Source organism: Schistocerca cancellata, chromosome 2, assembly GCF_023864275.1.
Source record: "Schistocerca cancellata isolate TAMUIC-IGC-003103 chromosome 2, iqSchCanc2.1, whole genome shotgun sequence".
NCBI classification, from domain to species: Eukaryota; Metazoa; Arthropoda; class Insecta; order Orthoptera; family Acrididae; genus Schistocerca; species Schistocerca cancellata.
In genome coordinates, this window is record NC_064627.1 from 56,786,287 (window position 1) to 56,813,591 (window position 27,305).

Here is a 27,305-nt window from a genome sequence, read left to right on the forward strand (position 1 = left end):
AAGCTTGCACAGGATAGAGTAGCATGGAGAGCTGCATCAAATCAGTCTCAGGACTGAAGACCACAACAACAACAATATGCACCCAAATTGCGTGAAAATGTAATCTCATGTCAGTTTTAGTATAATACATTTGTCCAATGAATACCTGCATTTCTTCTTGGTTTAGCAATTTTAATGGCCAGTTGCGTATTTTCCCCTGGGGTGCAGATCTGGTATTGAAGTGTAGACGCAAAACGGGATATCTATATTGACGGACGTAGTCCACTTTGCGCCGCGGTTACGACCGTGCAGAAAACATCAGGTAGGCAATTATGTGTCGCTTGTGTGTTAGACGCAGACAAAAACACAAGTAACCGACTGTGGTGTGTACATGTTGAGGTACCAATTATCACTATATATGTACTTACACTCCTAACGCGCTGTATGTAAGTTTTAATTTATTCTCGTGGCGTATTTCACTTTATAAATATCGGACGCAGCAACTCGTCACCATAAACGTGATGGGACAGTTACAGCAGCGTTACCGCCGGTGAGTGTCACAGAACTGCTTGAACAACGGCGCGACGAGAGAGCTGGGTGGGCAGTAAGCCCTTGCTCGTGAGCGAGATCCTCAGTGCCGGGGGCGCTAATCCGCGTAGTAAACCTCCTCCATTACCAGCCAGTCGCGTGCGTAGCGGAAGGTCTGAATGGCGGCGTGCCAGGCAGGGAGATAATACCCGTGGAGTGGGGGTGAAGGGGTGGGGGAGGGGGGGAGGGCGCCAGCGATCACACGAGGAGCGAGTTAAGTCGCGCCGCGGGCCGCAGGATTCCTTTCAGCGCTGGCGCCATCAATAACGGCCGACAGCACGCCATCTGTCAATAGCGGCACAACGGCGGCCCGGGAGGGGTAAGGAACGCGCCGTCATTGTCGCTGGGCAACGCGTGGTGCGTCCGCTTCTCGCGGCGTGCGTGTATGCGGGTTGGATTAATCCGCCTATTATACCGACTGGCGGACAGTCTCGTGTTTACAGTCCTATTCAACGGGCACTGTCTGCATTTGAATTCAGTTCCAGGTAAAACTGCAGCAGACGTCCGAAACCGATTAAAAGGAATGTTCGCCTATTACATAAAAGGGATAGGCACATCATGTGAACACCTGTACTTACTTGGGAATGGTTTATTAATAAGGGGTTGCCCTTAATACAGCTGCGATTCTTCTTGGAATACTAGCATATAATGATTGTATAGCCTCCAGTGAAATGTTATACCACTCTTCGACCAGAACCTCGATAATGTAGTGACGAGGGAGTCGGAAATCTGCTCCGGGAGTGTGCGCCCCAATACCGACCACAAGGGTTCTATAATGTTCAAGTCCAGGGACTGTGCTGGCGAGGGAACACACTGCAGTTCAGTTGCATGCTCCTTATACCAAGATTGTACTGTTCTGGCTGTCTGAATGGGCGCATTATCGTCGTGAAATATGTCACCATTGTTCGGGAACAGCACTTGAATTATAGGGCGCACCTGATCACCTAAAATGTCCACATAACCGTTAACTGCAACACGGCCTTTGAGAGTAATTACGGGACCAGCAGAATACCGTGATATGGCTGCCCACACCGTCACACTTCCACCTCCATGGTTAACCGTTGGAATCAAGCAATCAGGATTGTCGGCTTCTTTTGGCGTTCTCCAGACGTAAACCCAGCCCGATGTTGGAAATAACGAAAACATTGAAACTTCCTGGCAGATTAAAACTGTGCGCCCGACCGAGACTCGAACTCGGGACCTTTGCCTTTCGCGGGCAAGTGCTCTACCAACTGAGCTACCGAAGCACGACTCACGCCCGGTACTCACAGCTTTACTTCTGCCAGTATCTCGTCTCCTACCTTCCAAACTTCACAGAAGCTCAGTTGGTAGAGCACTTGCCCGCGAAAGGCAAAGGTCCCGACTTCGAGTCTCGGTCGGGCACACAGTTTTAATCTGCCAGGAAGTTTCATATCAGCGCACACTCCGCTGCAGAGTGAAAATCTCATTCTGGAAACATCCCCCAGGTTGTGGCTAAGCCACGTCTCCGCTATATCCTTTCTTTCAGGAGTGCTAGTTCTGCAAGGTTCGCAGGAGAGCTTCTGTAAAGTTTGGAAGGTAGGAGACGAGATACTGGCAGAAGTAAAGCTGTGAGTACCGGGCGTGAGTCGTGCTTCGGTAGCTCAGATGGTAGAGCACTTGCCCGCGAAAGGCAAAGGTCCCGAGTTCGAGTCTCGGTCGGGCACACAGTTTTAATCTGCCAGGAAGTTTCATATCAGCGCACACTCCGCTGCAGAGTGAAAATCTCATTCTGGAAACGAAAACATTGACTCCTCGGATCATATGACGTGTTTCCACTAATCAGCCGCCCAGGATTTATGCTCCTGACTTCATGTTTTACGCTTTTTTTTTTTGTTGGTTGTCATCACTAATGGTTTCGGTATAGCAGCTCGTCCGTGAATATTATTCGCCTTATGAAGTTCTCGGCGGACTGTGTCGATAGATACGGCGGTCTCTAAGATGGCTATTGAGCTCTGCAGCCGGCCGTTGTGGGCGAGCGGTTCTAGGTGCTTCAGTCTGGAACCGCGCGACCGCTACGGTCGCAGATTCGAATCCTGCCTCGGGCATGGATGTGTGTGATGTCCTTAGGTTAGTGAGGTTTAAGTAGTTCTAAGTTCTAGGAGACTGATGACGTCAGAAGTTAAGTCCCATAGTGCTCACAAGGGAACCTCCCCATCGCACCCCCCTCAGATTTAGTTGTAAGTTGGCACATTCGACAGGCCTTGAAAAACTAAACACAGATCAATCGAGAAAGCAGGAAGAAATTGTGTGGAACTATGAAAAAATAAGCAAAATATACAAACTGAGTAGTCCATGTGAACATAGGCAACATCAAGGATAATGTAGGGCAAGGAGCGCCGTGGTCTCTTGGTTAGCATGAGCAGCTGCGGAATGCGAGGTCCATGGTTCAAGTCCTCCGTTGGGTAAAAATTTTACTTTCTTTATTTTCGCAAAGTTATGATCTGTCCGTTCGTTCATTGACGTCTCTGTTCACTGTAATAAGTTTAGTGTCTGTGTTTTGCGACCGCACCGCAAAACCGTGTGATTAATAGACGAAAGGACGTGCCTCTCCAATGGGAACCGAAAACATTTGATTGCAAGGTCATAGGTCAACCGATTCCTCCACAGGAAAACACGTCTGATATATTCTATACGACACTGGTGACGGCATGTGCGTCACATGACAGGAATATGTTGTCGACTCACCTAACTTGTACACTTGGCGAATGGGTAAAAAGGTTCTTCTACCTTGCCCGATTTAGGTTTTCTTGTGGATGTAATAATCACTCCTAAAAAAGTGATGAAAACATAAGCGTATGTCACATAAACTGAAAATAAAATGTTAAAATTTTCATACAAGGGAAGGCTTGAACCAATGACCTCTAGATCCGCAACTGCGCACGCTAACTACGGGACCACGGCGACCGTGAGCTTGTTGGTTCCTTGTTGTTGCCTATCTTGCGCACGGACTACTCAGTTTGTATATTTTGCTTATTTTTTCATAGTTCCACACAACTTCTTCCTGTTTTCTCGATTGATCTGTGTTCAGTTTTTCAAGGCCTATTCACTGTGCCAACTTATAACTAAATCTGAAGAGGGTGCGATGGGGAGGTTCCCTTGTCACAGCCATTTGAACCATTTTGAGCTCTGTAGTCACTATAGCCGCCGTAGTTGTTTGTTGTTTTGACACAATTCGTGTTAGCGTACGACGATCTCAGTCATTTAGTTTTGATTTGCGCCCATTATTATATTTGCACAATGATGTCTATCCATGTTTTGTGTAGGCTGTCATGACTGTTGAAGCAGTTGCTCTTGAAACATTGAATTAGTTGGCTGTCTTGGGTACTGATGCCCCCACAGTCTGCTCTCTTTGGAACTCTGTTAGGTCTTTCATTGCACGTCGACCTCGGCCTCTGAACGCAAATACGAAGAGTTCACTACTCGTAAACAACCTCCACTGATGCCTAGTCCGTACTGAACACGCACAGTCCAGCGCCACACATCCTGCCTTACCTGTGTTGTTGACCGTCAAACACAACCATCCTATTACTACCACTGTTCACATTATTTTGGCTATCCCCTGTATATGATAGTTGAATGTAAACGGTACCGGGTGATTCAAAAAGAAAAGAACGGATTTCATTCCATAGACGAATTATAAAACTTAGAAACATATTGCTCATGTCAATGGCTAGAGGAAGATTTTTTTGTAGCGACATGGCGTAGTAGTAGTAGTAATACACTCCTGGAAATGGAAAAAAGAACACATTGACACCGGTGTGTCAGACCCACCATACTTGCTCCGGACACTGCGAGAGGGCTGTACAAGCAATGATCACACGCACGGCACAGCGGACACACCAGGAACCGCGGTGTTGGCCGTCGAATGGCGCTAGCTGCGCAGCATTTGTGCACCGCCGCCGTCAGTGTCAGCCAGTTTGCCGTGGCATACGGAGCTCCATCGCATTCTTTAACACTGGTAGCATGCCGCGACAGCGTGGACGTGAACCGTATGTGCAGTTGACGGACTTTGAACGAAGGCGTATAGTGGGCATGCGGGAGGCCGGGTGGACGTACCGCCGAATTGCTCAACACGTGGGGCGTGAGGTCTCCACAGTACATCGATGTTGTCGCCAGTGGTCGGCGGAAGGTGCACGTGCCCGTCGACCTGTGACCGGACCGCAGCGACGAACGGATGCACGCCAAGACTGTAGGATCCTACGCAGTGCCGTAGGGGACCGCACCGCCACTTCCCAGCAAATTAGGGACACTGTTGCTCCTGGGGTATCGGCGAGGACCATTCGCAACCGTCTCCATGAAGCTGGGCTACGGTCCCGCACACCGTTAGGCCGTCTTCCGCTCACGCCCCAACATCGTGCAGCCCGCCTCCAGTGGTGTCGCGACAGGCGTGAATGGAGGGACGAATGGAGACGTGTCGTCTTCAGCGATGAGAGTCGCTTCTGCCTTGGTGCCAGTGATGGTCGTATGCGTGTTTGGCGCCGTGCAGGTGAGCGCCACAATCAGGACTGCATACGACCGAGGCACACAGGGCCAACACCCGGCATCATGGTGTGGGGAGCGATCTCCTACACTGGCCGTACACCACTGGTGATCGTCGAGGGGACACTGAATAGAGCACGGTACATCCAAACCGTCATCGAACCCATCGTTCTACCATTCCTAGACCGGCAAGGGAACTTGCTGTTCCAACAGGACAATGCACGTCCGCATGTATCCCGTGCCACCCAACGTGCTCTAGAAGGTGTAAGTCAACTACCCTGGCCAGCAAGATCTCCGGATCTGTCCCCCATTGAGCATGTTTGGGACTGGATGAAGCGTCGTCTCACGCGGTCTGCACGTCCAGCACGAACGCTGGTCCAACTGAGGCGCCAGGTGGAAATGGCATGGCAAGCCGTTCCACAGGACTACATCCAGCATCTCTACGATCGTCTTCATGGGAGAATAGCAGCCTGCATTGCTGCGAAAGGTGGATATACACTGTACTAGTGCCGACATTGTGCATGCTCTGTTGCCTGTGTCTATGTGCCTGTGGTTCTGTCAGTGTGATCATGTGATGTATCTGATCCCAGGAATGTGTCAATAAAGTTTCCCCTTCCTGGGACAATGAATTCACGGTGTTCTTATTTCAATTTCCAGGAGTGTAGTAGTAGCATCGTATTCTGCCTTACGACAGGTCTTGTCATGGGTTAAGCCTCTTCCACTTTTGTCTGTCCATAGCCAGTCTTTTCATTTCTGAATATTTGCCTCCTTTGATATTGTCCAGCATTTGATATCTGCTTTTTCCTCTTCCCCTTTTTCCCTCCCCCATTTCTATTTCTTCTTTCAATGAACAGTCCCTCCTCAAACAATGTCTAATCCAGTTCCGTTTTCTCTTTCTGATGACTTTCAGCATGTTTCTTTCTTCTCCAACTCTTCTTAGTACTTCTTCATTCCTTACTCGGTCTTCCCATTTCACTTTTTCCATTCTTCTCCATATCCACATCTCTAGTGACTCCAATCTTCTTTCGTCTCCCTTCCTCAATGTCCAGGTCTCCGCACCATATAGTGCAACGCTCCAGATGTAACATTTGGCAAGTCTTTTCCGCAGATCTTTGTTTAGTGGTCCACAAAGTAATTTCTGTTTCGTCTTGAATCCTTCTTTTGCCATTGCAATTATTTTCCTAATTCCTGTTGAGGAATACATATCATCCATTATTACACTTCCCAAGTAATTGAAGTTATTCACTTGCTCTATTTCCTCGCCCCCTATTTTCATACGACATTTTCTCCCCTTTCCTCCAATTACCATGCTTTTCGTTTTCTTCTTGTTAATTTTCATTCCATATTCTTCTTATTTTGTGTTTAGATCATCTAACATTTGTTCCATCTCTCTTGCACTCTCTGCCGTCACAACCATGTCGTCTGCAAATCTTATACACTCCACTCTCCGACCCCCTATACAAATTTTCACTAATAATTTCCACCAGATACCGGTATATGCTGAACGGTGTTGGTGATAAATAACAACCTTGTCTGACACCTCTTCCAAGTTCAATTTCTTCACTCATCACATCTCCTATTCTTACTCTTGCTCTCTGGTTCAAATACAAATTTCTAATTATCCGTCTATCCCTCCAGTCAACTCCATGTTTCCTCAACATCTCCACGAGTTTGTCCCATCTGACACGGTCAAAAGCCTTCTCAGGATCAATGAACACAACATACACCTTCCTTTTGTTCTCCATGTACCTCTCCCCTATCACTCTCAGTAGCCCAGTGGCATCACTAGTTCCCACTCCTCCCTTTGAGGCGACTACACCACAAAAGAAGTCATTTTGTGTTGGAATTTGCGCGAAGTCAATCTATTGTTCAAGTGCAAAGTGCATTCCGCCGTCAATTCAGCAAGAAACGCCTCTGCACAAGCAGATTTCTGACTAGCACACAAAATTGTTAGACGTTGACTGCACATGCAAAGGGAAGAGCACTGGGCGGCCACGCCCGTCTGATGAAAATGCGGAGCGTATCCGAGATGCGTTCACACGGAGCCCTCGGAAGTCCATGAGACGGGCAGGCCACTTCCTCAAACAACGATGTGGCGCGTTCTGAAACGCGCCTGCATCTGAAGCATTACTAGTTGCAGTTACTGCAGTACATTTTTTTTTTTCGAACTATTCATCTGCAACAGGTCTGTTAAAGAGACTGCTTACACCACGCTCGTCAGCCCCATTCTGGAGTATTGCTGTGCGGTGTGGGATCCGTATCAGGTGGGACTGACGGATGACATCGAAAAATTCCAAAGAAGGGCAGCTCGTTTTGTACTATCGCGAAATAGAGGAGACAGGGTCACAGAAATGATATGTGGATTGGAGTGGCAATCATTAAAACAAAGGCGTTTTTCGTTGCGACGGGATCTTCTCATGAAATTTCAAACACCAGTTTTCACCTCCGATTTCGAAAACATTCTTTTGGCACCCACCTACATAGGGAGAAATGATCATCACGATAAAATAAGGGAAATCAGGGCTCGCATGGAACAATTTAAGTGCTCGTTTTTCCCGCGTGCCGTTCGAGAGTGGAACAGTAGAGAGACAGCTTGAAGGTGGTTCATTGAACCCTCTACGAGGCACTTTATTCTGAATAGCAGAGTAATCACGTAGATGAGATCTTTTCGGACGAATCGACGTTTCATCTATCGGGTAAAATAAACCACCATAATTTAAGAATTTGGGGGTCACAAAATCATGGCAACGTCGACGAACATGAAAGAGACTCACCAAAACTGGATGTGTCACCTGCCGTTTCTGCTCACAAGGTTTATGAACCTTTTTTTTCCAGGGGAAACTGTGACAGGTATGTCGTGCCTGGACACGCTGCGAAATTAGTTATTTTCTCAACTTCAAGAAGTTTCTAATGATTCCATTTTTATGGATGACAGCATCGTCTCACCATCACGTTGAGATGTGCCGTTATCTTAACAACACCGTCCCACTACGTTGGATTGGAAAAAGTGGACAACAAGATCTTGTTCATTGATTTTCGCCACCCAGGTCACCAGATCCACATCTCAGGACTTTTTTTCTGTGGGGCTACATAAAAGAGAGTCTTCGTCCCACATAAGGCAGCTACTTTTCAAGCGCTGAGAAATCGAATTGTTGAAGCTGACGATTCAGTAAACGGGGACCCGTTGATTCCACATTCCTGACCGATACCACATACATTCATTAAATAACTTCCTTAGATATTCACTCAGACTGCTTGGGTCGTATCTGGCGAACTTTACTGGTACATGTACAGACCCCGATAATTTCCCAGTTTTCATTTGTGTAGCCTCCTTCTGTGCCTTTCTACCCTTTCACTCACCTATTTCTCCCCTATCTCCTCCCACTTGATTGCCTTGTACTCTGTCCATTCTTCTGTTAGCGGGTCTTTAAAATGCTTCTCCCACTCCACCACACTCATAACCGCCAGGTTTACTTTTTCCTTTACTTCTTTCCTCAGTCCTGCAACAACTGTCCACGCTGCACCACTTTTGTGACCCCCCATGTGGCTATCGACTTTCTTGCGTTTATCCTCCCAGATTTCATATTCCTGTAGCACATGTTCTTTTTTGCTTCTGTAGTCCAACATACAAGGCTCTATCACGTTTGTCCCTTGTTCCCAACGAGTTATTATAGAACATCTTTCTTAGGTTCACTTTTTCTTCAGTGCTTTGAGCCCACCATTGTGGGTGGATGCTTTCTTTCTTCTTCTAGCTGATCCAGTGCTTCAAATGTTACTTCATGTGTGCAATTTCTAATTCCTTGGTACGTATGCTCCACCGTTCCTTCTTCTAAATGCCTCTGTTTGAGAACCATAATTTATAAAGAAATTGTACAGACTATTATTTTAAGCTGTCTAAGTTGTATTTCATAGTATCCACTGTCCTCGTGAGAATATCTTGCCTCTTTAATTTGTTATTGGCCCTTGGATGTTATTATCATCTTTGCACCTAACAGGAAGTGATCTGAGTCACATTCTGCATTTCTACAGACTCTAACATCCTCAGTTCTTATGTTGGAATTTTTTTAATAATATAGTTTATTATTGAAGTAACATTTCTGGAAGAACTTTCCCATGTGTATTTGTGGATCTGCTTGTGACGAAAGAAACCATTTAAAATCTCCAAGGAAAATGCCTCACACATATCCACTAACTTTTCCCCATTGTCATTTAATGTATCAGCTCCATGTCTTCCCACTACACTATTATCAGTGGCCACCCTCAACTTTTCTATTAAAATTGTTGCTTTGAGGGCGCTTATGCTCTCTAACACACTTGTTCATTTTCCATAGAACTCATCTTTGAGTTTGCTGTCACTGCTATTTGTGCTGCATAAGCCCACATAACTTCGTGACCATATTTTGAGATATCTACGGTAATTTCTCCGATGATTAATTCGACAATCGACTGTGTCCGAAGTGTCTTTCGCGGCAAGTCCAGAAATTTATGGGAGTGCCATGTTATCCGGCCGATTAGTCAGGTTAAAGATAGTGAAATAAATGACATCCAGATTTTCTGGAGCTCTTAATGACTCGAGCGGACAATTCTTCGTTCCATTGCCAAGCAGCTCAGTAAAAAAAAAATAAAATAAAAAAAAATAATAATAATAAAATAAAAGGCAGGTTGTTCAACGAGTTATCGCATCTCCTTAACAGTATTATCTGAAATTAACATGTAAACGATATACTACCCTGGCCGGCCTTGGTGATTATATCTCCAAGGTTTCTCAGAATTGCAAAACATCGAAACACTGTGTCTACTCGTAGCAGCTGTCTTGCTTCTTAAAAGGGGTATGAATGACCTGTCAAAGGCTGGTGTGATTTTTTCATTGCCTTTGCGCTCTGTACATGCTCACGATGGGCTATTGCTCAGCACTTATACTTTCCTCCATTTGCCAACATGTAGCAAAGGCATATGCAGCAACCGCAAACTGCCGTTGCAACCACACATTTTTGCATGAAAGCCACAAGAGAACCGGAATATGTTTCACGAAACAACGCCAGTTCACCAAAACAATAATGCAGGACGTTACGTGCTGGCCACAATCGAAAACTATAGACATAAGGTACATTTAAGACTTATCGCTCGTTGTTTATGCAGGATGCGGCAGAAACAATGACCCGTTTTAAGTTGCGTGGTATTGTTGAACAAGGCCATTAGCTGACAAAAGTGGTGTCCGCGAATCTTCGGCAAACTCTGCTATCCGCGTTTCTCAGTGTCTGCATTTCTCCTCCGTTCAGGGGGACATTACACACTTACACACTTCGTGGTGTAATGAATGTATCAAAATAACAATAAAATATTAAATAAAGTTCTGAAATAGCTTTATTTCCGAGTTATGATGCATAACATCGTGGGGCATTTCAGGCTTTTCGCGTGTTGTGTTTGCCTGGATACCGACTGATGTTGCTTTGTACACGCGCTCCACACTGCTGTAGGGATTCCTGAACCAATGTACGTACGGCGCCTGCTTAGGAGATAGCGAGTCCAACCATTTCACCTGCAGAAAGTACGGGAGTTGGCACCCGTAGACTATCCTCGACGTGGGAATTTCTGTCACTGGTTATTCGAGCACCATGCTGCTGATCCAGTGTTCGGTCGTTGGATACTTTTTGCGGATGACAGCCTGTTTACCCGTGCGGGTATCGTGAACGCCCGTAACATACCCATGTGGGTGTATGAGATTCCTCGCATAACTACAGCACGAGGACATCAACATCAATTTACAGTGAACATTTGGGGTATACAGTGGACTAGAGTTGTGGCGATCGTGAATGAGTCGTTCATTTGAACGACTCTAAATAAAGAATCGTAAGAATCGAATCATGATACTGACGAATCGTCGTTCAAAAGAATCGTAAGAACGATTGTGTGTTTCCGAGTCGTGACGATTCCAAGTTCCAACGATTCATCGATTCTTAGTACGCTATGCTTCGAAGGCAACTTCCGAATCATGCCGAGTCGTGCCGAATGATTACGGCCGCCAGATGGCAGTCAAGTGGAGGACGCGTGTCAACAAAGGAAGCTCGAAACGAACAAACGAAGTTCGTGGGCCGTAATATTACGCGTGAAAACCAAGGTGACACTTGGCAGTGTCGTCTTCTCATGTAAATAGTTGTGCCAGTGGCAAGTTCTCAGACAAATTAAAAGCAAAATACCTATGCTTCGTATTTAGACGAAATGAAAGTTAAGCTAAATTTGCCTTGTGGAAGGGCTGTCAGCTGGGTTATGAATTGCAAGAGTGATGTGGACTTGGAACGACATCTTAGCACAGAAAAACATAGGATGATATGAGCCAAATCACGTCTGCCTCACTGCTAGATTTTGTTACTATAAAACAAACGTCCGTAGTTAGATACGTTCAAGCCACAAAACCAAACTGGCATACCACGTAATTTTGCACCACCTTTCGCACAAATCGACTCCTCTTTCCTGGCATACTGAAATAAAACAATAGATGCAATCAAATCAAACGTGACATATAAATCGAGAATCACACTTGTAACGTCATTTGCAAGTTTACTCATAAATAAACTGTTTATGGCATATATTATCATATGACAGTTCGATTCTAACCCCATCGACAATTTCAGACATGTCCTGCCATCTGTGAGTAAGATGTAGAACTTTTTGCATTCCGTAAGAATCGTGCCATCGCAGACTAGAATGAATCGTGAACGAATCGTAGGAATCGATTCGCAATGTGAGATTGAATCGTAGGAATCGAATCGGGAAAAAGAATCGTGTTGCCCAACTCTACAGTGGACACTCAGTTACTTGGACCGCATGTTATTCCACAGCGCCTGACTGGCAAGAGTGCATGATAGTTTTTGGAACACGAATTGGGAGGTCTGCTTCATGAAGCCCCACTCGCTACACGAAACAACTTAAGCTCCAGGCACGACGGTTCCCCAGCACATTTCAGTCAGGAGGATAGAGATTAGCTCATTGTTGCATATCCCAATATGTGGATGGGTCGTGTAGGACCAGTTGCTTGGCCCGCCGGATCTTAACCCCAGGGCACTCTTCGGACTGTCCCAAGAAGCTCGTGTATGGTGTTGCGATTGAGAATGTATCACAACTACAGCACGAATTGAAAACGGCTGAGCAACTGTGCAGAATCAGGCGAACGTTCCGAGAGCGGTAAGACTTGGCGCACATCACTATCCTCGTCTACATGGACATCATTTTCATCATGTTCTGGGGTAGAAATAGATCACGGGGATGGTTTGAATTTGGAGTCCCTTCGTGTCGCCACTTTTGGAGAAGAATTAATTTTGAGTGTTTGTGTTGCACCTGTGACCCCCCTACTCTACTGCACAATTCTGAAATAAAGCAGTTTCGGACAAACCGAGCCGGCCGCGGTGGTCTAGCGGCTCTAGGCGCTCAGTCCGGGGCTGCGCGACTGCTACGGTCGCAGGTTCGAATCCTGCCTCGGGCATGGATGTGTGTGATGTCCTTAGGTTAGTTAGGTTTAACTAGTTCTAAGTTCTAGGGGACTGATGACCATAGATGTTAAGTCCCATAGTGCTCAGAGCCATTTGAACCATTTGGTCAAACCGTTATTTAACAATTTACGCTTATTTTCATGCATACGTTACACCCACGAAGTGTGTACAGTTACTTTTGCATCATACTGTATAATATTTTTTAATATGGGCTGCTGCAGCAAATATTTTACTCGTGAAGTACGACTTGAAGCCCTGTACACAGAAGGCGATTGTGATCTGTACATTGCTCTTCTACCTCTTGGCTGTTGCCCTGCTCCCTCCTCTAATATACGGGGTGATCCACGAAGATGTGCAAATAATATGTTACTATACAAGTAAAACTAAAGAAAAAAGTTCATATAAACGTAGGTCCGCAAACGTTTAGTTACCGCTAATAAAAGATTTTGCCTGAAATTTAGCAACTTCGCTAATATGAAGCCATCGCAAAACTGTACGAGGTTAAAGTAAAGCACGAGTTCCATTTATTTCGGTTTTATTGATCTGGTGAATCTAGTAAAACATGTTCCAGACGTGTATCTGCAGTAGTTTTCCAGAACATTCAGAGAAGCAAAGACGTAATTTCGTAAAATTTTTAATTTATTAACTACTTGGCCCAATTTGTTTTTTTTTTTTTTTTAATTCCAGAGAATTGCACAAGGTTTTCAACAGAAGGTGTAGAGAATTTAATTTTGGAAAAATAATGGTAATAACGTTAACTGAAACTGTATGAATGTGTCAGATAATCTGCTTTTATTAATACCATAGTACAAGTGAATTCATGTTAAACCTGAAAAAACAAAGCTCGGCGTTTAGGAAGTTGTACAGTGTACATACAATTTCACAATACATTCTCAATAAATGTTAAGAAACGACTATAGCAACTCACTAATGGTTGCCAACAATGGAATAAATGTTTCTACATTCTTAATGGAAAGTAAACATATTTACTTGTATTAATAACCTTTGCTTCTCTGGATGTTAGGGAAAACTACTGCCGATACACGTCTGGGGCATGTTTTATTAGATTCACCAGACCAATAACAATAACGTAAATGGAAATCGTGCTTTACTTTAACCTCGTACAGTTTTGCGATGGCTTCATATTAGCGAAGTTGCTAAATGTCAGGCAAAATCTTTTACTAGCCATAACTAAACATTTGCGGACATACGTTTATAAGAAATTTTTTCTTAGTTTTACTTGCAGAGTAACATATTAAAATATTTGCAGAGCTTCGTGAATCATTCTGTATATGTAACGGACCTAAATCCTCGATTTCTCGTAAATTTTAGACTGCTGACTTGATTATTTTACCTGACACATGGAGTCATAAGCCCGGCCACAGTGTTGTACTAATTACTTTAAAATGTTCCCCGACTTGTATGCCAAAGTTCGTCGACGTACATTTCTGCCGAATTTGCAGAATTGTAAAATCTGAATGCCAATAACCAATCTACACGAACAAGAAATAATGAAATACTGTACTTCCTTTTTTGGCTACTAGGATTACTTGTTAGTGAGACAGATTTGCTGTGAAATCGGACTGATACAGCAGCAAATATGCATACGTTTCCTAAACGGAACTGTATACTTCTAACGCTTGCATATCGTCTTCCAGCTTATGTGCAAATGAGTTATTTCATTACATTTGCGCCATTTCGGTTAGAAGTGCAATATCGTTGAGAGGCTAACGCGTGTGCAGTGCTGCACATTTCAGCATGTATGATTGTCTCATATATAAGTGGTTGCGGCGGAAATAATGCAAGATTCTTGAAATGTAGAAGAAACTGCAAAAAAATTCTGAGTGTAGGATAGCGCAAGTCCGGCCCCGAGCATCACGTTTCCTCAGTTCCCCAACAGATGTCGCAGCGCGCAGCGGCAGCTACGGGAAGCTTTATCTGTTGGCAAGGCAGTGTTCCCACGTCCTCCGGTTAGCCGTGATCGTCTAGTGGTTAGGACATTGCGTTGTGGCCGCAATAACCCAGGTTCGAATCCTGGTCACGGCAGTGGTAAAACACTGTCACGGTGGAGGACATTTTTAATATTCTACTATGAATAGTCCTATGAAAATGGCATGTTCTCTCACGAACTCGAACTCGTCGTACACGTAATCTACATACAAGACGGCAACACGTTTGATTTCTTGCAGTACCCGTAATCATTAATCTTTTTACGTACAACAAATAGTACTACTCGATCGTGCAGAATCCCAAATACAGAAATATCAAGGTGAGTTTCAGAATAGTTGATAATGCCCGTAATCACTAATCTTTTTACGTACAACAAATAGTACTACTCGATCGTGCAGAATCCCAAATACAGAAATATCAAGGTGAATTTCAGAATAGTTGATAATGCAGCTAACAAATCTGGAATCTAAAATCTATTCTGCGAATGAGACGGCTGAGAAATAAATATGCAACAGTTACATTTGTACATTACAAGGCAGTGTATGATTGCAATGACAGAAAATTCCTCATCAATAATATGAAAAAAGTTCGCCTTAGATCCAAAACCACAAACATTAGATTAACTATTTGTTAATGTGTCTTAGGTAAAGTCAGCTTCTCTGGAAAATTCTCTGAAAACTTTGCGATAATAACAGGAGTGAGTTAGAGAGATGAATTGCCACCTTCGGTTTTCAGCTGCGCCCTGAAAGAACTAGAGAGAGAAGAAAATTTCACACGAAAGGCATCGAAATGGAATTAAAAAAAGATAACTTCTATGTGGACTGTCTAGCTCTCGCAAGTGACATTGCCTTGATAACAGACACACCAGAAAGTGCCAAAATCCAGAAAGGAAACCTAAACGTGCAAGCAGGAAAAATTAGTTCATAAATTTTTCCCAAAGACGTTAACATTTGTCCACAGAGATTACTCATAAATGAAAACAAGATCCAGAAAGCAATCTCATACAGATATTTAGGTGAGTGGCTAGCGTAAATAACAATGACAAGGAGAGTCTAGGGATAAGAACAAATAAGATGAACATTGCGTTCCAGAACACCGGAACCGCACGACCGCTACGGTCTCAGGTTCGAATCCTGCCTCGGGCATGGATGTGTGTGATGTCCTTAGGTTAGTTAGGTTTAAGTAGTTCTAAGTTCTAGGGGACTGATGACCTCAGAAGTTAAGTCCCATAGTGCTCAGAGCCATTTGAACCATACAGAACACCAGAACCGTACACTAGATGAAAGCTTTATCGCGGGACACCAAAATTAAACATGAGACTTGAGCCTCTGTATAGCGTCGAAACACTAAAACTAGTTCGGAAAGATGGCATGAACAAAATTATGAGAATAGCCCCGAGGACACCACAAACAGACAGAAAACGTCACGACCTAACAAAGAAATCTATGCAGATGTAGTGAACATTACAGACACAAAGCGCAAAAGAAGAATATCGTTCTTCGGCGTTGGATTTGCTACGATGGATGATGACAGACTCACGAAGCAAATTAGCTGAGAGGACAACCAGAGTGATTTACACAGACACAAAATGACATCAAAGAAGCAAACAACATAATGGGCAGACCTAACTGGAACTTATTTAGTACCAAAAATTCAGAAAGCGGTGTTCTGCGACGAACAAGAGAGAAAAAGAAAACGGCTGCATAGCATCCAATAGCTGCGGAAGCTGACATCAGAACGTTTGAAATGTATGTGGGGAAAGAGGAAGAAGAATTCATGCAGCAAGAAATGAAATATTGATTTAACTTGTCATGCAAAAGGGCTTTCCAATAAATATATAAATTAACATTTCAGCAGATGAAATAGGACGGCTAGTTTCTGGAAATAAAACATGAGATAGGTAAATTTAACTATTTTTATTTTTTTACTTCGCAATTAACAAACTTTTGAGTTGTGGCAACGCTTCGGCGAAAATTAAAAATGCATTTTGCCTACTTTGCCACTTCACGATTTCTTTTGATTCAACAAACGTTACTCTCACAAGGGAACCTCCCCATCGCACCCCTCTCAGATTTAATTCTAAGTTGGCACAGTGGGTAGACCTTGAAAAACTGAACACAGATCAATCGAGAAAACAACTTATAACTAAATCTGAGGGGGGTGCGATGGGGAGGTTCCCTTGTCAGTAGTAGCTTTGGTTTACGCTAATCACCAAGAAGATAACGTATCACTTGTTACAACTGACTGAAATTGCCACGACTAACCCAAACAGATGCACTATCGCGGTACGTGGTATTTTTACTCAATCTCAGAAGTACCCATGTTGACGCACAAACAGGCAGACCGCTCGCACCGCACACCAGAGGTAGAAGAAACCTTGGCTTCGTCCATTAACGACTTAGTGTACCACCACAGAATGATGTGAGGTTCACTTAGATTTTAATTTAAATGGAATGAACACACGAAGATAGTAGCGAATAGATAGTTGTAAGCATATTACATCCCTAAATCTTATGGCAGCAGCGTGGAATACCAAATGCCTCTTAGTTTATTTATTAATCGAGAGTACGGAACCAAGCTGAACCGGAGCAGAATGGAATTCCAAATCGCAGCTTTAATAAAATTTTCTTCTAAAAGCGAAAAAAGTCTCGTATTCGTTCTCTCCTTCTGTGCCACAACTGAATTTCCTTTTCCTCCTATCGGGTGCTTCGTAATGCTCAAGGGGCTACGGAAAGGCTCAAAATCATGAAAAGTTCAATTTTTACTTTTTTGCGTATTCTGAATCTGCAGACTATTACCTTTTAATAGATATATAATTTATTCAATTCCGAAGACTACAACTATTTCTAATTTTTTTTTTTGAAATGTGTTCTATATGGGCGTGACCCACTGTGGCGCTGTTAAACTGCTGTCAAATGGTGTTATTATTAACGTCCGTGTTCATCAGGTACATTTTAGTGATGTGAGATAAAGTATGTGTTGTGGCTAACCTATTTTCAGAGACTTAGCAGCACCTGAACTGTTGAAAAAGTGTATTCACGGAAAAACTCAAAACCCCAATGAAAGTGTAAATAGTGTTATATGGTCGAGAATCCCCAAGACTGTATTTGTTGGAATAGAAACACTTCACTTTGGTGTGTATGATGCTGTTGCGACTTTCAATTATGGCAACATTGTAAGGTGCAAGGTATTTAGAAATATGGGAATGAAGATAGGTTCTAACATGGTACGAGCGATGCTTGCTTTAGACAAGGAACGCCTTCGGGCTGCAGACAGGGCTGTAAAGAGTCTAGAAATATAAGCAAGAGTAAACAGGAGGAGGAACAAGAGGAAGCTGGAGGAGGAGTTTGCAGAGGATGAAGATAATCCATCCTATGGACCTGGAATGCACTAAAAAGTTAATCCAATCTTTGTCGCTCGATTCCCAAAACTTTTATTTTCTCATACTAATTACATGTTTTCTAAGGATCTTCCAAACATATTTGTTTCAAACTTTCAGTAAATGTTACACAGTACCTCCTGCATAATTTAACACAGCCTTTTTCCAAAAAACTGTATATTTTTGAATATATAAATAATAAATTGCAAAAAAATGTTGTGATTTTCATTACAATTGAAAAAAAATTGTCTTTAATAACTGAACTAAAATTTTGTAAAATCCCTATGTTAAGTTGTAGCCCATATTCCAATAAATAATCTGTAAAAAGTTCAACTTCCTACCTCAAATACTTTGTGAGGTAAGATGTAATTTATAAGCGTTATTTTAACATTGCAAGTATAGGGCGTTCCGGAGTCCCTTAAAATTTATTGTAAACGTAGTTCCTCGATCTACTTACAGTTGACGGAAACAAAGATTTCCGTAGGTGCGAACTATTGCAAGAATTTGTCGCAGAGGGCAATGAACAGCAAAGATATTGGACAATGTTCTTGACGAAATTAATGACAATTCTCGCTACTGCGTAATTATGTGAAGCGATTCGCAGTGCCATCTCTGTATCGTTACGAATGCAACAGACGGTCGAGGAACAAACAGCAAATTCGGCTCGTAACGACGCCTGTTAACTTGCACGCTGTCACCAATCCGGAAATTAATGTTTTAATCAGAAATCTTCCAGCAGACCGCAGCCGGCACCACCGCGATTTTAATTTCCTGTCCCCGCCAATCGCGGCCGGAATTCGAAAACACAGCGCGGCAATTCAAACACCTGCTGCGTTATCTCCCACCGGCAATCGACAAACAACTGCCACAGTCGATATGACACATATCGATAGCACTGAGGATTTAATGCTAGCTCGTACCTCTAGAGGGATAACACGGTCGACGGCACATGCGCGGGGTTGCATGCAGAATGCTCACTGTTCTAGGTAGCAGAGGTTGTTCTTGTTAAATTTGTGGCCTCTTACTTACCGTGTTCAGACTGACTGAACTTACATACTTATAGGAGTTTAAGGGCAATGATCGGACAACACTTGCCTAAAGAGGTACGATGCTGAACATCTGAAGATTTTGGAGCACTGTTAAGTAAAGGCCGGCCGGTGGGGCCGTACGGTTCTAGGTGCTTCAGTCTGGAACCGCGTGACCGCTACGGTCGCACGTTCGAATCCTGCCTCGGGCATGGATGTGTGTGATGTCCTTAGGTCAGTTAGGTTTAAGTAGTTCTAAGTTCTAGGAGACTGATGACCACAGATGCTAAGTCCCATAGTGCTCAGAGCCACTTGTCAAGTAAAAAAACATCATGATCTTTAAGAAAGCCACCGTTACATGAGAGCGTAGCGTTGAAGCCATATAAACTCGAAGTAATTGGTTCGATTTTCGGTAGCAGTAACTTTTTTTTTTACTTTCATTCGAATTCTGTGTTTTAGTTTCAAACGTACATGTCCTACATTTATGAAGAAAATCGAAAAGGGCCAGTCCATAATGTCCCCTTATATGAGAGGATGCATGTTAGCTTTCATGCTATGCTTGCACACGAGTTGATCATCGAAGATCAAAAGGAGAAGTAATTCAGATCACACAAGGAGAGCTGAATAACATGGGTAGTTCTAATATTTCATGAGTGGATAAAATTACAGGAGTTAAACTGTCTACAAATGATGGGATGCAAAGGAGCAAGTTGTAGCTCCAGTTTAAAACTCATATCCGTTTTATGGACACTGCCGATCGTCCAATTCCCTATCCCAGAATATACCATGATTACTGTTGAGTAAGGAATGGAATATCACAATACTGGTAAACATGTCAGATTTATGTGTTTGTTTTTATCTACATGCAATATTATCCAAAAGAACGTTGTGTACATACAGTGTGGTTACCCGAACTGATATGTTTACCTGTGTGACGAATGAATCAGATTCCATACTGTCCTGTTATTCCCTGTAGTATTGTGACGTCAGCAATGTACTTGACGCAATGGTACGATACATACTGCACTTCACGTCCTTACTGACAGCTGACCGCGTGCACATCATTTTACGACTCCAAGAGTGTAGGTATCGATAGACAAATGTGCTGTAATTGAAACAGTCAGACAAGCAGGCTCGTCTATGCCCCAAATTTCGAACAATATGGCGTATCTATAGGAGATGTGTATTACACAGGCAGAAGACAGCAGGTGGCAATAAGGAATTATCACGGCCAGGACGACCTGGTAAAACAGCTGGAACTGATGGCAAATTCATCAGAATTACTAGTAAAAGAAATAGGTTCAAAACCGCAGCACAAATTCGGGCAGAATACAACGAAATGAACAAAAAAAAAACTTATCTGTTCCAACAGTGAAAAGGAAACTGATTGATGCTGGCTTGAAAGGGCGTGTTAACGGCGAGGAAACCCCTCTAAAGCTCGTAAATAAGGAGACTCGAATGGGCCAGGACTCATAGTACGTGGACACATGAAGAGTGGAAGAAAGTGTTATTCACAAATGAATCGAAACTCGTGATTTTTGGTACCAGAAGGAGAATATTTGTTCGTCGATCTGAAGGAGAAAGAGTGGCACGAAAGTGCATTCTGCCTACCATGGAGGTAAGAATAGAGGGAGACGCCGTGACGTCACAGCTGTGAAGCTATGTGAAGCCGAGGGTAGCCATCTCAATCCGACCAAAACATTGCTGCTGTAAGCTTGTGTGCATAGGCTTGTCGCTCGCTTTTGGAAGGATTTTGCGCTATTATGGTGACTTGTGTGGTGTTCGGATGTACGAATCGTTCTGATTGTGATGCGAAATCGATGGAAATAACATTTCATGTGTAAGTTGTCTCGTTAAGTGTGATTTTACAACTTCCTTGTGAATGAACGTGTGCTATAGCGTGTACTATAGCGTGTTTTTCTCCTGTATGATTTTAGATTTCCTAAAAATGAAAGTCGGAAAGCTCTGTGGGAGAATGCCGTGAGGAGGAAGAATTGGCGTGCGTCTAAATGGAGCACTATATGTTCTCAGCATTTCCGAGAAGAGGACATAGACCGAACTTCCCTTTCAACAGTAAGGCTCCGAGAAAATGCTGTACCATCAGTTTTCCCTACACACCCAAAACATTTGCAAAAGGTATGTTAATTCAAAGAATTAAATTCTTAGTTTTCAAGTTCACGTTTCAGTATAATACGTACGTATAGTCGATAATCGAAGTGTTGAGTAACTCACTTTGTCTTCATCATGTACCAAATTAAAAGCTATCACTACATTAACTGGCGTAAAGTATAGGCCTAAACAGGACACTGTGTAGATTTGCCATTCTATGTACCGTATTTCAGTAAATATTGGTGGTAATGAACAGTGTTTCCCAGTAGTGTAACGTAACTGAAATGTCCCAGTACGTATTACAAACAAGATGTATTTATGGGGCTTTGGAGGGAGGGTATAGCTAATTTAGTTTTCAGTTTCTATTATTTAGTTTGTGATACACGTTTATTACTGAATTAACAAAATTGTATCGTTTACATTGAAGGCTAGCTATTCGTAATATTGCTTTAAAAACTATTTTTAATCAGAAGAAACGCGGAAATCGCCTTTCCGAGATTTTATTTTAAACAAAAACTTTGAAACAACCAATCTGATGACGTTACATGCGCATATGGTGCAATTAGCGACTGTAATACACGCAGCGCTATAGCACACTGGCAATGTTTTGGTCAGAGTGTCATGGCAGCGAGCCACGCCCCCATGGCTTCAAAACGTAGTACGGCTGGGATACGTAGCGCCATCTCCCCTTACTCTTACCTCCATGCTGCCTACAGTTAATCACGATGGCGGTTCTTTTATGATTTGGGGGCGTTTTCCAGGAGATCGAGTTGGCGATATTGTGAAAATAGAAGGCTATAAGGACCAGAAGCACTATCACCGCGTACTTCAATGTCGTGCGATATTATGTGGATTGTGCTTGATAGCGAAACGGTTCACATTACAACAGGATAATGACCCAAAACAACGGTCGGTATTCCGTTATAAGTACGCTGCGTCAAAGGAAAAACAGGTGGTACTGAAAGACGTATGATGGGACCATCCCAAAGCATTGACTATAGCCCTATTGAAATGGCCTCGGATGACGTGGACAAACGTACCCGGTAAATTCACATAACAAGCAAGCCACATCCCTGGAATGTCGTTAAGGGTGTGTGGAATCATAAAGAGTCGCAGTAAGTACAACAACTTATTGACTGCATACCTCGAGTTTGTGAGGCAATCATTATATCCAAACAAGGGTACTTTGATGAAAGTAAAATACACACATTAAAAAAAGTTTTTCATCACCTCGGTACCGAGAATTCCGGAACCTGTACAGATAATTGGAATAGAGATCAACATAAAGATCATTTCCACCCTTTTGACTGATCACGAAAACCTCACATTGCATGTTGTACCGCCATACAGCTAGACCTTCAGACGCGGTGGTTCAGATTGCTGTATACACCTGTACCTGTAATAGCCAGTAGCATGTCCTCTTGCATTGATGCATGCCTGTATTCGTCGTGGCACACTATTCACAAGTTCATCAAGGCACTGTTGGTCCAAATTGTCCAGCTCCTCAACGGCGATTCGGCGTAGATCCCTCAGAGTGATTGGTGTCACGTCGTCCATAAACAGCCCTTTTCAATCTATCCCAAGCATGTTCGATAGGGTTCATTTCTGGAGAACATGCTGGCCACTCTAGTCGAGCGTTGTCGTTATCCTGAAGGAAGTCATTAAACAGATGTGCACGATGGGGGCGCGAATTGTCATCTAGAAGACGAATGCTGCCGATATGGTTGCACTATGGGTCGGAGGCTGGCATTCACGTATCGTACAGCCGTTCCGCCGCCTTCCACGACCACCAGCGGAGTACGTCGGCCCCACATAATGCCACCCCAAAACATCAGCGAACCTCCACATCGCTGCACTCGCTGGACAGTGTGTCTAACGCGTTCAATCTGACCGGGTTGCCTCCAATCACGTCTCCGACGGTTGTCTGGTTGAAAGCATATGCGACACTCATTGGTGCAAAGAATGTGATGCCAATCCTGAGCGGTCCATTCGGCATGCTGTTGGGCCCATCTGTACCGCGTGATATGATGTCGAGGTTGCAAAGATGGAACTCGCCATGGACGTCGGGAGTTAAGTTGCGCATCATGCAGCCCATGGCGCACAGTTTGAGTCATAACACGACGTCCTGTGGCTGCACGAAATGCATTATTCAACATGGTGGCGTTGCTGTCAGGGTTCCTCCGAGCCATAAGCCGTAGATAGCGGTCATCCACTGCCGTAGTAGCCCTTGAGTGGCCTGAGCGAAGCGTGACGTCGACAGTTCCTGTCTCTCTGTATCTCCTCCATGTCCGAACAACATCGCTTTGTTTCACTTCGAGACGCCTGGGCACTTCCCTTGTTGAGAGCCCTTCCTGGCACAGAGTAACAATGCAGACGCTATCGAATCGCGCTATTGACCGAGTAGGCATGGTTGAACTACAAACAACACGAGCCGTGTACCGCCTTCCTGATGGAATGACGAACTGCTCGGTTGTCGGACCCCCTCCGCTGCTCATGCATGGTTGTTTACATCTTTGGGCGGGTTTAGTGACATCTCTGTACAGGGACTGTGTCTGTGATACAATATCCACAGTTAATGTCTGTCTTCAGGATTTCTGGGAACCGAGGTGATGCAAAACTTTTTTTGATGTGTGTACTTTAAATCAGTCGTGGTTTGTTGAAGTTAATGAACGGTATTGTGTCAAGGGACTGAAACCATTATGTTGCCTCAGATGGAACGATGTGTGTTTATTTCTTGCTATTCGTCTGAAGACTTAAGTTTTACTTGCATATCCCAGTATCCTCTTCTGTTTTCTGAGAAACGTGGCGTCGTCGAACATATAACACACGGCTACAACATGAACAAAGCCACAGGGGCCGTGTTCCTAGACATCGAAAAGGCTTTCGATCGTCTCTGGCACAACGGACTCATACGCAAACTAAGCGAAGCTGGTTTCCCGGACGGACTCGTACGTCTCATACACTCGTATCTCACGAACAGATGTTTCAACACTAACGTGCAGGATAAACGATCAACACAACACGGTATCCAAGCTGGAGTACCCCAAGGAAGCATCCTAGGGCCCATCTTGTTTAACCTGTACATTAATGACTTCCCAGCGACACGAAACACGACGTTAGCCGTCTACGCGGATGACACAGCCATCCTCGCGCAAGACTGGAAACCGTCGAACATCAACTCACGAATACAGACGGCACTCAGAACAGCTGAGCCTTGGTTGGAGCGATGGCGTATTAAAGTAAACGTCGACAAGTGCGAAGCAGTTCTGTTCACACGCAGACCGAAACTACTGCGCAAACACCAACACTGTAGCCCAATAACACTACATACACGCCCAATACGTTTCCGAGAGAAAGTCAGATACCTTGGTGTCTGGCTGGACCGGAAACTTACATGGGGGAACCACATCGAATACGTTGCCAACCGAGCGCACGCGAGGCTCAAACAGCTCTACCCAATGCTCAACAGGGAAAGCACACTGAATAAGAGGGTGTCGAGGTCCTTATACATGACACTGATTAGACCTCTGATGACGTACGCAGCTCCCGTCTGGGGATATGCAGCTCCCACACGACTGCGCCGCCTGCAGATCATACAGAACAAAGTGATACGAATCATTAGCAATGCTCCACGCTACACACGCACCGTGGATCTTCACCATGAATACCGCCTTGATACCCTCAAGGAAGTATTCAAGAAATACGCCACACGACTATACAGGAACTCGAGACACTCGAACAATCCTTTCATCCTCACTCTGGGAAACTACGATCACAACCACAGGTGGAAACACAAGCGACCAAAGACACTGCTAGCTAGGGCATAACCACCTATGGTAAACTAACATACGCAAACAGCGACAAACGTCGGTAAGCCCCTGCACATCAGCAACACTGACTGGCAACTACCAGCTGCTATTAGAGCCGACCAACAGGCCACAGCAGGGACACCGACGAGCTCGCCCACAGACGCACGAACAATCTGCCAACACTCCCTCACACTGTGCCTCCGGTATATGACCTATCGGACACAAGACCGATAACAAACCTAACTGTTGCAGGTTGCAGGACGCTGAACGAGGACTCTGTACCAGCACCCAGCGCCAGCCGCCGAGCAGCACAAACGCACAACGTCAAGGTATCGACATGCATGATACCCACTACTAACAAAGCCTATCCTTGCACAACCTATCGCAGGCGGCAAGACAACCGCTACTGCTCTTGCCGCCCGACCTAACTTTCGCAGAGGTTTTTTTCCCTTGGCTCTTGCTTTGGCACTTTTTTTCCTCTGCCCTTCAAACCGCTACCCTTCGTCAGATTTCGACCAATCTATCTCCAGATGAGCGCGTATTAATGGTTAATCCTAACCAGACGTACGCAAACATCGCAGTACCCACATCCTGCGACACCTCACTTTAGTGAATACTAACCCTTATGCAGAGATGGCAGTAGACCTTTTGTGTTCGCCATCATGCCGGTGTGGGCGTGGAGGGGCTCCACCTCTATTTAAAAAATGAGGCCACATCGTCATCAAGAGATATCGAGCGGTCGAGAACGTGAGAAAGCTGGAGTGCGTTCTCACTCAGCGACGTAAGATTTCGCATAAGGCGCGATTATTGCGTCGAGAGAAACGACACTGCAAGATGTGGGCGACACGAGTGAACTGAAGCATTCAGACGTCGTTACAGCCGCCTGCAGCGCCATACTTGAGGCTCGCGACGAGTGTTATTTTGAGTGCAGGTCTTTAAAAAGAAGCGGCGCCGCGGAGACCACACCGTCGCGGCGTTCAAAAGACGATAAGGCGGGCAGTGGCGCCGTGAATGGGCCGTATCTCCTTAACTAACGTGTACAGTGCTGCCACCTACCGCTGCTTCCGCGCAGACGCAACCGTGAACTTCGAAGGCATGCCGGGAGATTCAGTTGCTTTGACCTTGAGCTCCTTTCCTGTGTCTCCGACGTAGAGATGGGCAAACTGAAACACGTAACTGTTTCGAAACAAATGAAACAGTACAATGTAATATTTCGATACGCTGTTTCGAAACAGTGGAACAGTTTGTGTTTTGTAATCTAATAAACCTAGACTTTTTATCATCTTGAATGTCTACTGTATAGGTATGTCCATATAAACACAAATTGTCTTTCAAGCTGTTTCGAACCGTTACTATAAATTCACCATGCTTCCCAGCCCTTCCCGATCACCATTACACTATCAGTGATATGTCAAACAGATTGCTTGCAATTATACCTACATTAAATTTATGTATATGTATAATAACTGTCACTCTACGCCTTTTTTTTATTCAAAATGTTCTAGGCTTACCTGCGTTTCTTAATATGATTACTGTACTTGAACAGAGAAACGTATGTTATAAAAAAAGTGTAATTTAACTGAATGATTTTCACATATTTATTATTTTGAATGTGAATAGTATGCGTTGTTTTATTGTTTGGTTAATGTTTATAAAGCAAATGTTACGCCATTTCGGAATAGGACAGTCATCTAGGAACGAAGCTTTATTTTCGGATATCTTCAGCTTCATGCTATTGCTTGTCAAAACGATTTCGACACTCTTGAAAGTGTTTCACGAAGTGGTATGTTGTGTTTCAGTACCTGTGCAGAGCCCGAATCTCGTCCGACACAGAGCGGAATGAAACATCACTGTTTCGATACAATCAATCCATTCCAAGCACAGGTGGACTGAAACAGCCTTATTTTGAAACAACGATACAGTTTCTGTGTCTGGCTCGAGATCGAATCTGGTCCGGATATCCGAGGCAGGGGCGGAATGAAACACCACTGTTTCGAAACAGTGAACCACAGCCGTTCCGAAACACTGAAACAGTTCCACGTATCGATACACTGTATCGAAACATAGAAACAGTGGCCAAGTCTACTTCGACGATATAACCACATGTGCAGACAACATGTAGAGATAATTGCAGCAAAAAAATTAGGTAAATGCTTTCTAGTATTGGTTAAAAACAGCCTTGGTTGCAATTTTTATTCTGTTACTCTCTCCTGCAGACGGGAACGCGTTATGCAGATCTTGGGTGTCCCTCGCGTCCACCTAGAAAAGTTTTTACCGAGTTTAAAGAAGGCGATTTGGCCTGATATATACGACGATGCCCTTTGGCTACACTGACTAATGGATTCTTCTAAGAAACACCAAATTAAGATAACCTGAAGATACCTAAATAAGGCGAAACGCGTCGTTGAAAAATAAAAAACTAAAATTGCAACAAAGACTGTTTTTAACCAATACTGTTAAGCACTGGTTTGCTGTATGC

The 27,305-nt window shown here is 44.1% G+C and overlaps 1 protein-coding gene and 2 non-coding genes across 5 annotated transcripts in view; 1 reads left to right on the forward strand and 2 right to left on the reverse strand.

Moving 5' to 3' along the window:
- LOC126161329 (solute carrier organic anion transporter family member 4A1) overlaps nucleotides 1-27,305 on the reverse strand; it is a 1,079,633-nt gene that overhangs the window by 266,291 nt on the left and 786,037 nt on the right. The gene's annotated exons all lie outside the window — the stretch shown is intronic.
- On the reverse strand, nucleotides 1,740-1,814 carry Trnas-cga (transfer RNA serine (anticodon CGA)). The gene has a single exon. It is a non-coding gene; the product is annotated as a tRNA-Ser (tRNA).
- Nucleotides 14,529-14,600, forward strand: Trnah-gug (transfer RNA histidin (anticodon GUG)). The gene has a single exon. It is a non-coding gene; the product is annotated as a tRNA-His (tRNA).